At 42.4% G+C, this 14,014-nt stretch overlaps 1 pseudogene; it reads right to left on the reverse strand.

Annotated features, from left to right (window-relative positions):
* Positions 1-11,429: 11,429 nt before the first annotated feature.
* Positions 11,430-11,547, reverse strand: LOC126274586 (5S ribosomal RNA; annotated as a pseudogene).
* Positions 11,548-14,014: the final 2,467 nt, after the last annotated feature.

The raw sequence follows: 14,014 nt of genomic DNA on the forward strand, positions 1-14,014 counted from the left end.
TATCGTAAATACATTGTGTAACTCTGTAATTGACGTAAGTAAGAAGAGCTATATCAGTGAGCGGTCTGCAGATTATGTGGTACCTTGTTTAGCTCTAAATAAATGGAAGCATCAAAATCCACGTAGAAGTCATACATTGTTAAGATACATTGTAAGACCAGCCCACATAATCAGCATTTAATATCGAGTTAGCAAAGGTCACCGCAGTGTGGAGTGAGCGGTGGAAACGAGTAATTACATCACTATTGCAAATACAACACCGTATGAGGTCCGGGAGGGGAGCGACGCGACCGGCCGCCAGAGATAAAATGCAAATGGCGCCAAAGCTATTCCCAGCGGGGGGCCGGCGCCACCACCAGCTCACCGGTCGCGCTGACGCAACACTTAAGACGCAACATCACTTCAATGGATTCTCACACTGGCGTACCTGACAGATTATATCTTGCAGAACGAGGGGACAAGCAACCTGCCTGGACGCGAGCCTATACCGCAAGATGAGCACTTAATTTCATCCACCAACTAACGGACTGAATCTGCAGTTACTGAAACACAATGCTCCCCGACTGCCTAGTGGTAAATATCTCACTGCAAAAGGGTGACCAGATACTTTTGATCAGACAGCGAATTCTCTCCTGCCCCAATTTTGCACTAAATTATCCTAGCATAACTTTTATATTTCTGTTATTCACTGCTTCAACTGTGTTTTCCAGTTCTTCATAAAACTCGGCTTCTTATGTAAATGCATAAAACTGGAACCAGTCACTTTTTGATGTAGTTACTTCCTCATTCCGTGAACCAGTTTTCGAACCTTTTCAGGCTCATCTTCAGATTGTGAACAGGAAGCTACATAGCTGTTGTTGTTGTGGTCTTCAGTCCTGAGACTGCTTTGATGCAGCACTCCATGCTACTCTATCTTGTGCAAGCTTCATCATCTCCCAGTAGCTACTGCAACCTACATCCCTCTGAATCTGCTTAGTGTATTCATCTCTTGGTCTCCCTCTACGATTTTTACCCTCCACGCTGCCCTCCAATACTAAATTGGTGATCCCTTGATGCCGCAGAACATGTCCTACCAACCGATCCCTTCTTCTAGTCAAGTTGTGCCACAAACTCCTCTTCTCCCCAATTCTATTCAGTACCTTCTCATTAGTTATGTGATCTACCCATCTAATCCTCAGCATTATTCTGTAGCACCACATCATTGTGCATGTTTCACTTCCATACATGGCAACACTCCATACAAATACTTTCAGAAACGGCTTCCTGACACTTAAATCTATACTCGATGTTAACAAATTTCTCTTCTTTAGATACGCAAACTCCTCTTCTCCCCAACTCTATTCAATACCTTCTTATTAGTTATGTGATCTACCCTTATAATCTTCAGCATTCTTCTGCAGCACCACATTATCGTCTATGTTTCACTTCCATACATGGCTACACTCCATACAAATACTTTCAGAAATGACTTCCTGACACTTAAATCTATACTCGATGTTAACAAATTTCTCTTCTTCAGAAACGCTTTGCTTGCCATTGCCAGTCTACATTTTATATCCTCTCTACTTCGACCATCATCAGTTATTTTGCTCCCCAAATAGCAAAACTCCTTTACTACCTTAAGTGTCTTATTTCCTAATCTAATTCCCTCAGCATTACCCGACTTAATTCGACTACATTCTATTGTCCTCGTTTTGCTTTTGTTGATCTTCGTCTTTTATCCTCCTTTCAAGACACTGTCCATTCCATTCAACAGCTCTTCCAAGTCCTTTGCTGTCTCTGACAGAATTACAATGTCATCGGCGAAACTCGAAGTTTTTATTTCTTCTGCATGGATTTTAATACGTACTCCGAACTTTTCTTTTCTTTTCTTTTTCTTTACTGCTTGCTCAATATACAGATTGAATAGCAACGGGGAGAGGCTACAACCCTGTCTCACTCCCTTCCCAACCACTGCTTCCCTTTCATGCCCCTCGACTCTTATAACTGCCATCTAGTTTCTGTACGAATTGTAAATATCCTTTCGCTCTCTGTATTTTACCCCTGCCACATTCAGAATTTGAAAGAGAGTATTCCAGTCAGCATTGTAAAAAGCTTTCTCTAAGTCTACATATGCTAGAAACGTAGGTATGCCTTTCCTTAATCTAGCTTCTAAGATAAGTCGTAGGGTCAGTATTGCCTCACGTGATCCAATATTTCTACGGAATCCAAACTGATCTTCCCCGAGGTCGGCTTCTACTAGTTTTTCCATTCATCTGTAAGGTATTCGCGTTAGTATTTTGCAGGCGTGACTTATTAAACTGATAGTTCGCCAATTTTCACAACTGTCAACACCTGCTTTCTTTGGGATTGGAATTATTATATTCTTCTTGAAGTCTGAGGGTATTTCGCCCGTCTCATACATCTTGCTCACCAGATGGTAGAGTTTTGTCAGGACTGGCTCTCCCAAGGCTGTCAGTAGTTCTAATGGAATGTTGTCTACTCCTGGGGCCTTGTTTCGACTTAGATCTTTCAGTGTTCTGTCAAATGCTTCACGCAGTATCATATCTGCCATTTCATCTTCATCTACATCCTCTTCTATTTCCATAATACTGTCCTCAAGTATATCGCCCTTGTATAGACCCTCTGTATACTCCTTTCACCTTTCTGCTTTCACTTCTTTGCTTAGAACTGGGTTTCCATCAGAGTTCTTGATATTCATACAAGTGGTTCTCTTTTTTCCAAAGGTCTCTTTAATTTTCCTGTAGGCAGTATCTATCTTACCCCTAGTGATATATGCCTCTACATCCTTACATTTGTCCTCTAGCCATCCCTGTTTAGTCATTGTGCACTTCCTGTCGATCTCATTTTTGAGATGTTTGTATTCCTTTTTGCCTGGTTCATTTACTATTTCAAGCATAATGGTAGGTACTGGACCCGTGACAAAAAGATGAGACATGCTTTAACGCACCGCCATGAGTATTGTTTATCTGCAGATTTGGTCCCAAAATTTAATGTTGTGCTTACTACGACAGTATGGGCGGTTTTTGTTTTTAATATTCATATCTCTGCTTCCACTGCGACGGCCATTTTTAAGTTGCAAGTTTAAATTTAAAGTTATGGCCATACGAACAGCTGCAGTTCACTGCAAATACTGTGACTCCGTATTATTTTATTCCTGTGCATTAATGTTAATGTCAATCTCGATTAAATTACTTCTCATTAATTGATTGTATTACATGTTAATATGAGAACAGAAATAAGACAAGACCATTTGAAGTTTGTTCTTGTAGTAATTTATTCATTTATTTTATTTAAGGGTTTCATGTTAAATCCAGTTTTGATTAAAGTATTTGCCCACACATCGACTTCAGTACATGCAAACAAAAACAAATAATATCTCTGAGCAAAGTAAATCTCTGTCATATCTTTGTGTGGAGATCTTTGTAACAAGTAACAGTTGTATAGCACATGATGTATAGTGGCAAAGTTTCGCTACCACATTGTGTAAAAGTTATCATATTCTGTAAAAGTGAGTGATGTGGTACCAACTGGAGAACACAACTGAAGCAGAGAGACGGATGTTAACAACAAAAGCCACCCATACTGTCGCAGTAAGTACAAAATTAAATTTTGGATCAAAATCGGCAGATAAATAATACTCATAGCGATGCAGCATACCATATTTTGTCACAGATCCAGTACTCAGCATTTTGCTTGAAATAGCTGTGCTACTTCATGTATACCATCTTTAGTTGAGAATGGCTCTGAGCACTATGGGACTTAACATCTATGGTCATCAGTCCCCTAGAACTTAGAACTACTTAAACCTAACTTAGCACACAACACCCAGCCATCACGAGGCAGAGAAAATCCCTGACCCCGCCGGGAATCGAACCCGGGAACCCGGGCGTGGGAAGCGAGAGCGCTACCGCACGACCACGAGATGCGGGCGAAGTTGAGAATGAAAAGCTTCGAAAACCATTTCATGGAACGAATAAATACCTATTTAAAAAAGTGACTGGATGCACTTTTACGGTAGTTCGCTCTTCATTTTTTTATGATAGAATGATTTTTGCTTTGATCCAGTTCTACAAAACGTATGGCCTTCAAACAATGGCGTTTTCATCTGTTTGTATTTTTGATGGACATATGCTTAATATAATTTCCCACTATTTCGTAAAATTTACTTGTGCTGCTAATCCACGTTCGAAAATTTTCTTCCCTTCTGCTTTCTGCCTTTCGCAGATCAGGCCTATCGACCTGTTCTGGTCTGAGCCCATCTTTGAACTGGCAGTGCTATGTTTCCCTTCTTTTTTTGGTTTATATTGTAAGGCCATCTTTAGAATCATTGTTTCTTTCATTCGTTCCAGATGTACCTACCAGCTTTTATTTATGTTCCTCTATTTTGAATTTATTGTAAAAATATTCAGTTCTTGTCTAATTAGGGATCCTGTCCAACTTAGTGCAACCTTTAACTGCTCGTTAACTGCTTCATTTCGCCGCCCGAACAAAGCTAAATACATCATCGTCATTACCCAGAATTCACTGTCATGCAGTAAAACATGTACAACCATCGCTTTATACAGTTTCATTTCTATATCTCTTTTTGTATTTTTTCATATTCTATTTATAGTGTCACATATGCTCTGATATCTCTGTAATTTAATATCTACATCCTTATTTTCTTTAAAACTAAGATAGCTCCCTAGGCAACTGATGTGTTGAAGTTGCTCCAAAATGTGATTTTCGATTACAATTTTGTTTGTATTGCCTATTTCCCATGGAATGCTACTGTCTTAGTTTTATTCACTGTTATCTTAAAATATAATCCTTTTAAGTTAAGTTTAGAAGACAGATTAACTGTTTTAGATCGTCCTCAGAATTTGCGCTTAATACAATGTCATTAGCATATAACAAATGACCGAACGAGGTGGCGCAGTGGAGTCGCTTTATGGAGGACGACGGTTCAAACCCGCGTCCGACCAGCCTGATTTAGGTTTTCTGTGATTCTCCTACATCACTCCAGGCCAATTCCGGGATGGTTCAGTCTGGAACCGCGCTGCTGCTACGGTTGCAGGTTCGAATCCTGCCTCGGGCATGGACGTGTGTGGTGTCCTTAGATTAGTTTGGTTTAAGTAGTTCTAAGTCTAGGGGACTGATGACCTCAGATGTTGAGTCCCATAGCGCTTGGAGCCATTTGAACCATTTGAACCGGAGTGGTTCATTTGAAAGGTCACGGCCGACTTCCGTCCCCATCCTTCCCTAATCCGATAGGACCAATGACATCGCTGTTTGGTCGCCTCTTCCCAACCAACCATATAATACATGGATTGGTTAAAAAGTAGTGGCGACACTGTCATGATTCATACCAGACTGTATTGACAGAACTTTAGCCTATTACAAAACCTCAATATAATCGGCCCGCATCTCGATCACTGTCCCACATATAGATGGAAGGAGTCGCACAGCGTCAGCGCGTCCATCTCTGACGATGTCTCGTAAGGCCCGCCCTGTGGATGGTTGATGCCTTGTGTTGTAGCGCGTGACACGAAGAGATTTCTTCATTTTGGGGCACTGACTCATATAGGGTGAATACGGAGGATGTTCCGCCCCTATGTAGACAGAAGCTCCTGCGCGAGGTTTGCCCTCTGGCATCGTGTACTGTCATAATGGATTATGCGATGCAGTCCTTGACGGTGTTGTCGCTTTCTTCACAGTGCTAGACGAAGGCGATGTCTCAAGAAATTGCAGTAGTGGGCTGCAGTGGCCGCCTGATAGGGCGCTTGAATTGGCCTCCCGTACCTTCAGACCTTACAGTGCAACTGACTCAGAAACAGTTGTTGCCGCTCACTGGGCGACTTCAACTGACCTGTTACAGACTACGGATAGCGCGCGTCCCATTTGACGCACATGCTTCGTGTTGCCACAGTGTTGTCACTGCTTTTTATCCAACCCTCGTACTATGTTAATATACTTATTCTGCTGTATATGGATCCCTTGTGGCGTCTTTCTTTTCTTCTTCGGATGGCATCTTCAATATAAATATAACAAAGATTAGGCGATAAGGTGCACCTTTGTCTCACACCTAGCTTCATTAAAATATTTTCCTCGTGTAATTGGGGATGTCAAGTGATAAGCTGGTGCAGTTCATTAAGTGATTTGGGCATCGACGTTTTGCCATAGTTTCCTACAGGCTCTATCGTAAGTTTTAGCAAGAAAGGAAGGAAGATTGGGTTTAACGTCCCCTCGACATCGAGGTCATTAGAATCGAAGCACAAGCTCGGATTGTATCAAGGATGGAGAAGGAAATCGGCCGTGCCCTTACAAGGGAATCGTCCTGGCGTTTCCCAGAGTGATTTAGGGAAATAACGGAAAACCAAAATCTGGATGGCCAGACGCGAGTTTGAACCGTCGTCCTCCCGAATGCGAGTCCAGTATGCTAAACATTGCAATTCAGTGCTCGGTCGTAAGTTTTAAAAGTGCTTTATGATGGAAGATTAATAAAAAAAGACAGAATCCATACAGTTTTTCATTGATTGCCTTTAGAATTGGAGACTTCCTCTTGCCCTTAAAGGCACACGTAATTTACTGGAGTAATGTGTAGTTTCTGTTAATTCATAATACGTCGTTAACAGAAGGCTACGGTAGTGATTAGCGTAGACGGAAAGCGGCTCTGGAACATGACATCACACTCCAGATACAACCGACGCGCCAGCAAAGCTAATGACGAGGAGCGGTAGCACAAAGGCTGTACGTCGTGTCGTGGGCGTGTTACAGATATGTATCGCCATTTGCATTTGTGACACGCATAAAGGACACGCGCCCCCACTCTCACATACGCTCGTTACGCAGACAGATCGGCCCGCGGTCCCGCACAAAGGACCGACCGTGAGCTAATGCTCGCTGTCCGCTGTCCGACATGTGTCCTCGTGGTAGGGGGCCGATACACACGCCCCCGCAGCCTGTCAGCCTGACACACGAGGCCGCTTCAGCTGAACTTGCATTGCCCTGCTGTCATACTGCTGCACCAGAAAAAGGTCTCGTGTACCGTACAGTAACTCACCGACGAGGAAGCAGCAAACACAAAAGTACGCACGTTATTTCAAAGAAACTTGGCATCCATTCATCAGTTAACACTTCCGGGCTAAATTGCCGTGGTCGATCTGTAGAACTTTTTCTCCCTGACGTTTCGGTCTCAACTACGGAGAACATCTTCCGAGGAGGGAGAACATCTTCCGAGGTGAGTCGTCGACTCACCTCGGAAGATGTTCTCCGTAGTTGAGAACGAAACGTCAGGGAGAAGAAGTTCTACAGATCGACCACGGCAATTTAGCCCGGAAGTGTTTACTGATGAAGACGCCGGCCGTGAAAGCCTACATGGGATGATTGGCATCCATTGCTCCATGAATTGCATCCAGCGTGTGAGAAAGCCAGACAACAAATTAACTCACCCCTAGTAGACACCACGCTAATACTGTGTACCATCAGCTCTAGTCTTGATAGTAGCATCAATTAGGGGAGGAAAAGAGACCCCAAGTTTCTCCAAGTATACCATGCCCAGCTGAAATGACTGTTTGACGATTAGATCCCATACTGATATCAAATTGTGAAGACAGACGCTGATTGCTATGATTCACCAGCTGTCCATACCTTACCCGGCGAAATTTTCACCCATACAAAAATGTGTTAAATTTGCGCCTACCCACATCCCGAGAGTCCTCGTACACCGGTAACGCTCCCTATGAAGGAAGGAAGGTTAGAGTTTAACGTCCCGTCGACATCGAGATCATCAGAGGCGGAACACAAGCACGCAACGTTACAAGGGTGGGAAAGGAACTCGGCCATGCCCTTTCGAACTAACCATCCCGACATTAGCCTGGAGCGATTTAGGGAAATCACAGAAAACCTATACATGGATAGCAAGACGGGGATTTGAACTGTCATCCTCCCGAATGCGAGGTCGTGTATTAACCACTGCACCATCTCGCTTGATGCTCCCTATGAGTCACCGTCCGCCTGTGCTCCAAAACTCCTCGCCCTCCCCAATGGATGATCGCTTGAACCATAACACGCAGTACGACTCAACTTTCTCAGTGTTCAGTTCGCCCGCCTTGTGTGTTTGTATGATTATAGGTTCGATATGGAAGTGTCCACCAACAACTGCAGTAAGCTATGAGGCCACTGTGAAGATTACTTGAATATTGCAATGAGCACCAAAATAGGGGGGGCTATCATAGGCACTGTTTAAAACAGAAATCAACGTTTTATGCATATAGACTGCAGCGGCGAGTGAAAATTTGCACCGAAGCCGGGATTCGAACCCATGTCTTCTGCTTAGTAGGCATGTGCATTAGCCACCTGAGCAGAGCGGTTCACACAACTGCACGGACTGCCCTAGCACGCCTCCCTCCTTGATCCAAATTCTCACTGCCGCCCAAGTCTACTTGAATCCCCCCATTACACACGAACAGAATTGCCGAGGCTCTCCATTTTCTGAAATAGAACCTCAGCATAGAACGTAAATGGGGGATACAGCCTAAAACCCAGGAGCAGGTACTTACACAAATGAAATGACACAGTTTCAGAAGTCATAGCTATAAAGAAAATCGTTTCCATGTTTTGAAGTCACTTATAGAGGATGGAAGGATGTAGTGGAAGGAGGTGGGCGAGCAGCTACGTACCAGCTTATGTCTCCCATATACATGTATATTCCTGCTCATTTCGTTCATATCACAATGAATCTTATGTACATTGTATGTACGATATGTAGATACGTAGGTGTGGGCCATGTTTTATTTTATATTTATTTTAAAGTGTACTTTGTGAATTAGTAGAAATATTTTTAAATTTTGTAATTTGGCTTTTATATTTTCTATTGTAATTCCTTAAGATCCAGTCATAAGTACAAAAATTGTGAACGTCTCACACAGAAAAGAAAATAAATTATCACCACTTTCGAGTGTATAAATTTTCGCTTTACAGTTACTGCCCCCCTCCCCCCATTTAAAATTAAAAAAGTTCAGTTGTCTGCACTATACTTACTGTTTGTATATCAATTCATTGCTGTACTCCTTACTTCTGAATTGTCAGAAATTGGACGACTTCAGACCGTTAATGCTTTGTGCCTAACCACTCCAATAATAATAATAATAATAATAATAAAACCGTGTGGAGATCTATACAAACCATTATGTCGTTACTGGTGTGTTGTGCTGTCAATTAATTCATTTATCTGTTTCGAAGCGACTAATGAAGCAATCTGTGGACTACTGCAGGTACCATCTACAACAAATTTTCTTGACATATGTTGCATTTGCTACGCATATATCTCACTTTTATCATCAGCGATGTTTGGGACACACAACAACACATGAGCGTAGTAGGTGGACTGTGTGAGAAACCTGTAATCTCCATAACATTGATGCTACTAATTGAGAACAAGCAATTAATGAAACTTACATAATCAGTATTAGAGTCTTACGAAGCTGTAATATCAGTAATGATCTTTTGAAAATAATTCAGTTTCGTGACTGAAACAAAATCGAATTGTTGTTTTTACACCTCAGGAAATTTCATTTTACACCCCTCCCCCCCCCCCCCGCCCCCCTCCCCCCTTAAGGCTGGGAACACTGTAGTCTAATCTAATCAGGCCAAATAAGCAATAAATAAATAATAAATAAATAAATTAGGTGCCTTTTCCGCGAAAAAATTCCCTTGGGTGCAATTAACCAAAATTCCAAATAGGAATTTCTCTGAGATTATGATCAGGTGATTTAGCGCGCAAGCAGAGGTCCAGTAGGACATCTGAGTGTTCGGCAACACACGTTGATTAAGGGAATTAAATGAGAATTTTTCCGATGCCGACAGGTAACCTACTTCTCTCAAACAACAAGAAAGCCGGAATTAACGTCCCTGTCTAAGAGGCGGATCACAATTAGTAAATTCACGTGCCTTCAGTTTGCGAGACACCGCGGAAAGATTTGCGATTGAGATGTAAGGCCAAACTTTGACTTATAGTCTGTTAATCAGGAACCTTTCGTTACCTTCTTTCTTGCCGTGGCTGTGTCAACCAAACAATGGTTATCAACATTGTAATAATAACTGTCAATATTGGAAAGGGCTACGTCTGGGTCGCAGCTTCCCCAGAGGCATACATTTCCGAAATAGACATCGGAAGACAATACATGTGATAGATACTGCAGGCATAAGTTAAATTATTAATGAACTTAAAAATATATTTACAGGGTGTTTGCACAAGGAGAACACTACTCAAAACCAGAATAATACTTTCGTTATTCCGTAAGAAATGTTCACAATCAGTTTGTTTTACTGGCTTTGGCTTTCGACAGTAAGATTTGTACTTTTAATGTGAACACCGTTCAAAAACTAACTGTTTTTCTACAAGCGGTGGAGACTTGCTTGTATGTTGGGAAAGTGATCAAATGGGTCAGACAAATTTGGAGGAAAGACCGAACTATGAGCCTAATGACGTGGAAGTAGACGGAACATCTAACTAGACCACGACGACGAGCTAATGGTAGGTGGTTGTATGAGAATGGTTGGGTGACATAAAAAAAAATTACCGAAGCGTTGTGATTATGTATACCTAAAAGTCTAAAGACATGGAGAAATGTAGAATTCCTCTTCCCATCTCGTAGAGTAGGCTATTATCCCGCAGTAGATATCGATGGGCTGCTGTCACTGACATGTGTATTACATTCGTATAATAAAAGGGACGAAAAAACATCTACTCTTTTGGTTGTGGGTAGACATTGCAGTGGCAAAAAAGAACCTCATCAAATTACAATGTCGTGAACCCAACTTGCAGATATCCTCATTTAGATGCAGCATATTCACTATTCCCTAACACGAACTGGGAAGAAAACACGAAAGGAGGAAACGTATGACGCAAAAGGTAGAATACTACGCATAACTTGAAGACAAAACCCAAAAACCGGAAATGAACACAATGAAACACCAGAAAATAAGCTGAGAAACTCATGCAGTTGACCAACTACAAAATCTTCGCTGAGTGTCTGTGGCGCTCTAGGCTTCTGAGTATCTGTTTCTTAAGACGCTGAAAGAAATTGGACAATTTCTTGTTTGTTGTTCGGCAGTTCTATGTCCCAGTAGAGATACAAGTCACCTGACTCGTCTTCATCAGCAGCCTCGAGCTTCTACGAAATGAGATGAAATATTTTGAAACGAAAACCAGCGTCTCAAACAGCGTTTAAAAAAATTCCTCCTGAACAGGCCATGAAGGCCCAACGGTACCGACCGGCCGCCGTGTCATCCACAACCCACAGGCGTCACTGCATGCGGATATGGTGGGGCATGTGTTCAGCACACGGCTCTCCCGGCCATATGTCAGTTTCCGAGACTGGAGCCGCTACTTCTCAATCAAGTAACTCCTCAATTTGCCTCACAGGGGCTGAGTGCACCCCTCTTGCCAACAGCGCTCGGCAGACTGGATGGTCACCCATCAAAGTGTTAGCCCAGCCCGACAGAGCTTAACTTCGGTGATCTGACGGGAACCGGTGTTACCATTGCGGCAAGGCCGTTGGCAAACTACGTTAATGAGCGGAAGTGAAATAGCGTACTACAGCTGAATTGGCCACAAATCCTCATGGGCAAATTTTACAAAATAAGGTTAACTAACGTAACTGAACGTTGTTTATAATTAGAGACATTATTCGCATTGTGGTGGATTTCACCTACTCCAATATGCTCTGTTAAGACAGTTATTGCTGTGGAGGTGTTGAGTGTTCTTCTAAGCTGCATCGATGAGGCGTTCCATATGCACCTGCTCAACCGGAATTCACAATTGTTAACGAAGTACATATTTTTAAATCTCAGGCACACCTTGCTCAACGATCTCTGTTTCTGGACGATAGTTTGATTAATTTTCTATATCCCTCAGACAATACGTAGTTGCTTGTTTAATCCAAAAGGCAAACAACCAGCCATCACAAAAGTGGGGTTTATAAGATTATATGGTAGGAATGTCTGTCTTGCTAAATTGGGCAGACGGGGAGGTCAACCTGTACCATGCTTAAAGAACATAATATAATCTGGCGATTGAAGAAGCCTGATTCAGCTTTTGCGGAACGGTTGCCGGAACAAGAACCACACATACATAATAGAAGTACAAGTCTTACACACAGAGGAAAAGGGGGCTAAACCCAGTCAGTTAGAAATGGAAAAGAAAAAAAACAGGACCTCAATCCTTCAGAAGATAAAAAGTTCTTGGCTGATGTAGAACTTTGTTTCTAGGTATGTTTAGTCATGTTAGTGTAACTGCTGAATTGTGTAATTCCATATGTAATTTGTCAAAAATGGTTATTGAAGTAATTTTACATTAAGTCATGGATCGATGCATCAATAAGTTGAGATGACTTTCTTTGCCTTATCATCATGTTTATCTTTGCATTATCATCTTTGGAATCAGTAATGTACTTGAAAACGAGCTTTTAACCCGAAACCTAGGTTGTACAGTAAACATAATGCAATTTGTGAAATAAGGCGAAAAACAGTGTGAGTTTAGTTAAATGACAATGTTTCGCCAAGACCCCATGGTTGATTCAGTGAAAATGAATTAAAACAATTAGCTTCCTTTCAGAGCGTATAACCATCGCTAAATCTGCCGCAAAGTATGTACATGCTGTGATGTAAATGTTTCACGCGTCGTTCCGTGGAACCCATGAGACCAATACTAGAGTCCGAAACTGAAATATCTGCAACATCGGTTTCTAACTCAAATACTCATGTAGTCTCGACAAATTACAATTGTTCAAGTGCCCCATTTTTCTTTCATATTCCATCGGTTTTATTTTTATTTATTTATTTATCTTAAAGCGGGTGCGTGCGCTCTTATTCGACTCTGGCCGCACGTTGAACTTCTCTAGCATTTTGTTAGCAACGGCCTGGCGTCTCACGAGGAGGCAGCCTTGGGGCTCTTTGAAAGGATTTAACCGCACGCGCGGATTTCTTTGTGGTCTTGTCTCGCTGCCTGTTCCGAGCACTAACAGGGGTCGCTCGCCGAGGACGAAAGACTGATCGCTGTCTTGTGGTTGGTGATCGTTTAACGCGAAGAGCGTGCCAACGCCATTTGAAGAATCGTGCTTTCTTTCCTCCGGCCTCGTGGTCGCGGCTTGCATCTTCAACTCGACACACTTTCCCGCTTCTGCCGCCTTTGTTGGTGGCTGCGGTCCTTCTAGCATTTGTTATTCAGCAAAATCCGGCGGCGAAGCAGATGGGGACTTCTTGTCCTCTGTGTGATTGAGTATTGGATGCGATTCGCGAAAACCCCTGTTCTTTTACAGAGCCCTTGTCACTGAAGATCGTTTTGGGTTCCTGCCTACGGCTTTGTGTCGCTTTCGCCAATGGCCGTTACTTTTGCCTGTGTTCTTAATGTGGATCAGTACCCCTGGTAACCGGAACAGACACGAATTATTCTTAATATAGGTGTGAAGCGGCTCATATTTTGTCCAGAACTAGTTCCATTATTACCTTATTAAGGGCGGAGACTGATTCTTTAAAATTGTTTGCGTGTCTTATTTTGAATGCTCGTCTTCAAACTGTGTTATAAGAATATTTGTATTTCCGACTGGCTGTTAACTTTAATCACTGTGATTGTCTGTTCGATCGCTACACCTCTATTTATTGTTTTTATAAAATACCCTTTAACACGCTTTAGCCACAGCCAGCATCAGCGTGTGTCACGAAAACAGAATGATGAGAGGTAATATTTCATCTACATTTACATACATCCTCCGCACTCCACCATACGGTGCGTGGCGAGGGGTACCTCGTACCACAACTAGCATCTTCTCTCCCTGTTCCACTCACAAACAGAACGAGGGAAAAATGACTGTCTATGTGCCTCTGTACGAGCCCTAATCTCTCTTATCTTATCTTTGTGGTCTTTCCACGAAATATAAGTTGGCGGCAGTAAAATTGTAGTGCAGTCAGCCTCAAATGCTGGTTCTCTAAATTTCCTCAGTAGCGATTCACGAAAAGAACGTCTCCTTTC

Source organism: Schistocerca gregaria, chromosome 5 (assembly GCF_023897955.1).
Source record: "Schistocerca gregaria isolate iqSchGreg1 chromosome 5, iqSchGreg1.2, whole genome shotgun sequence".
Taxonomy (NCBI): Eukaryota; Metazoa; Arthropoda; class Insecta; order Orthoptera; family Acrididae; genus Schistocerca; species Schistocerca gregaria.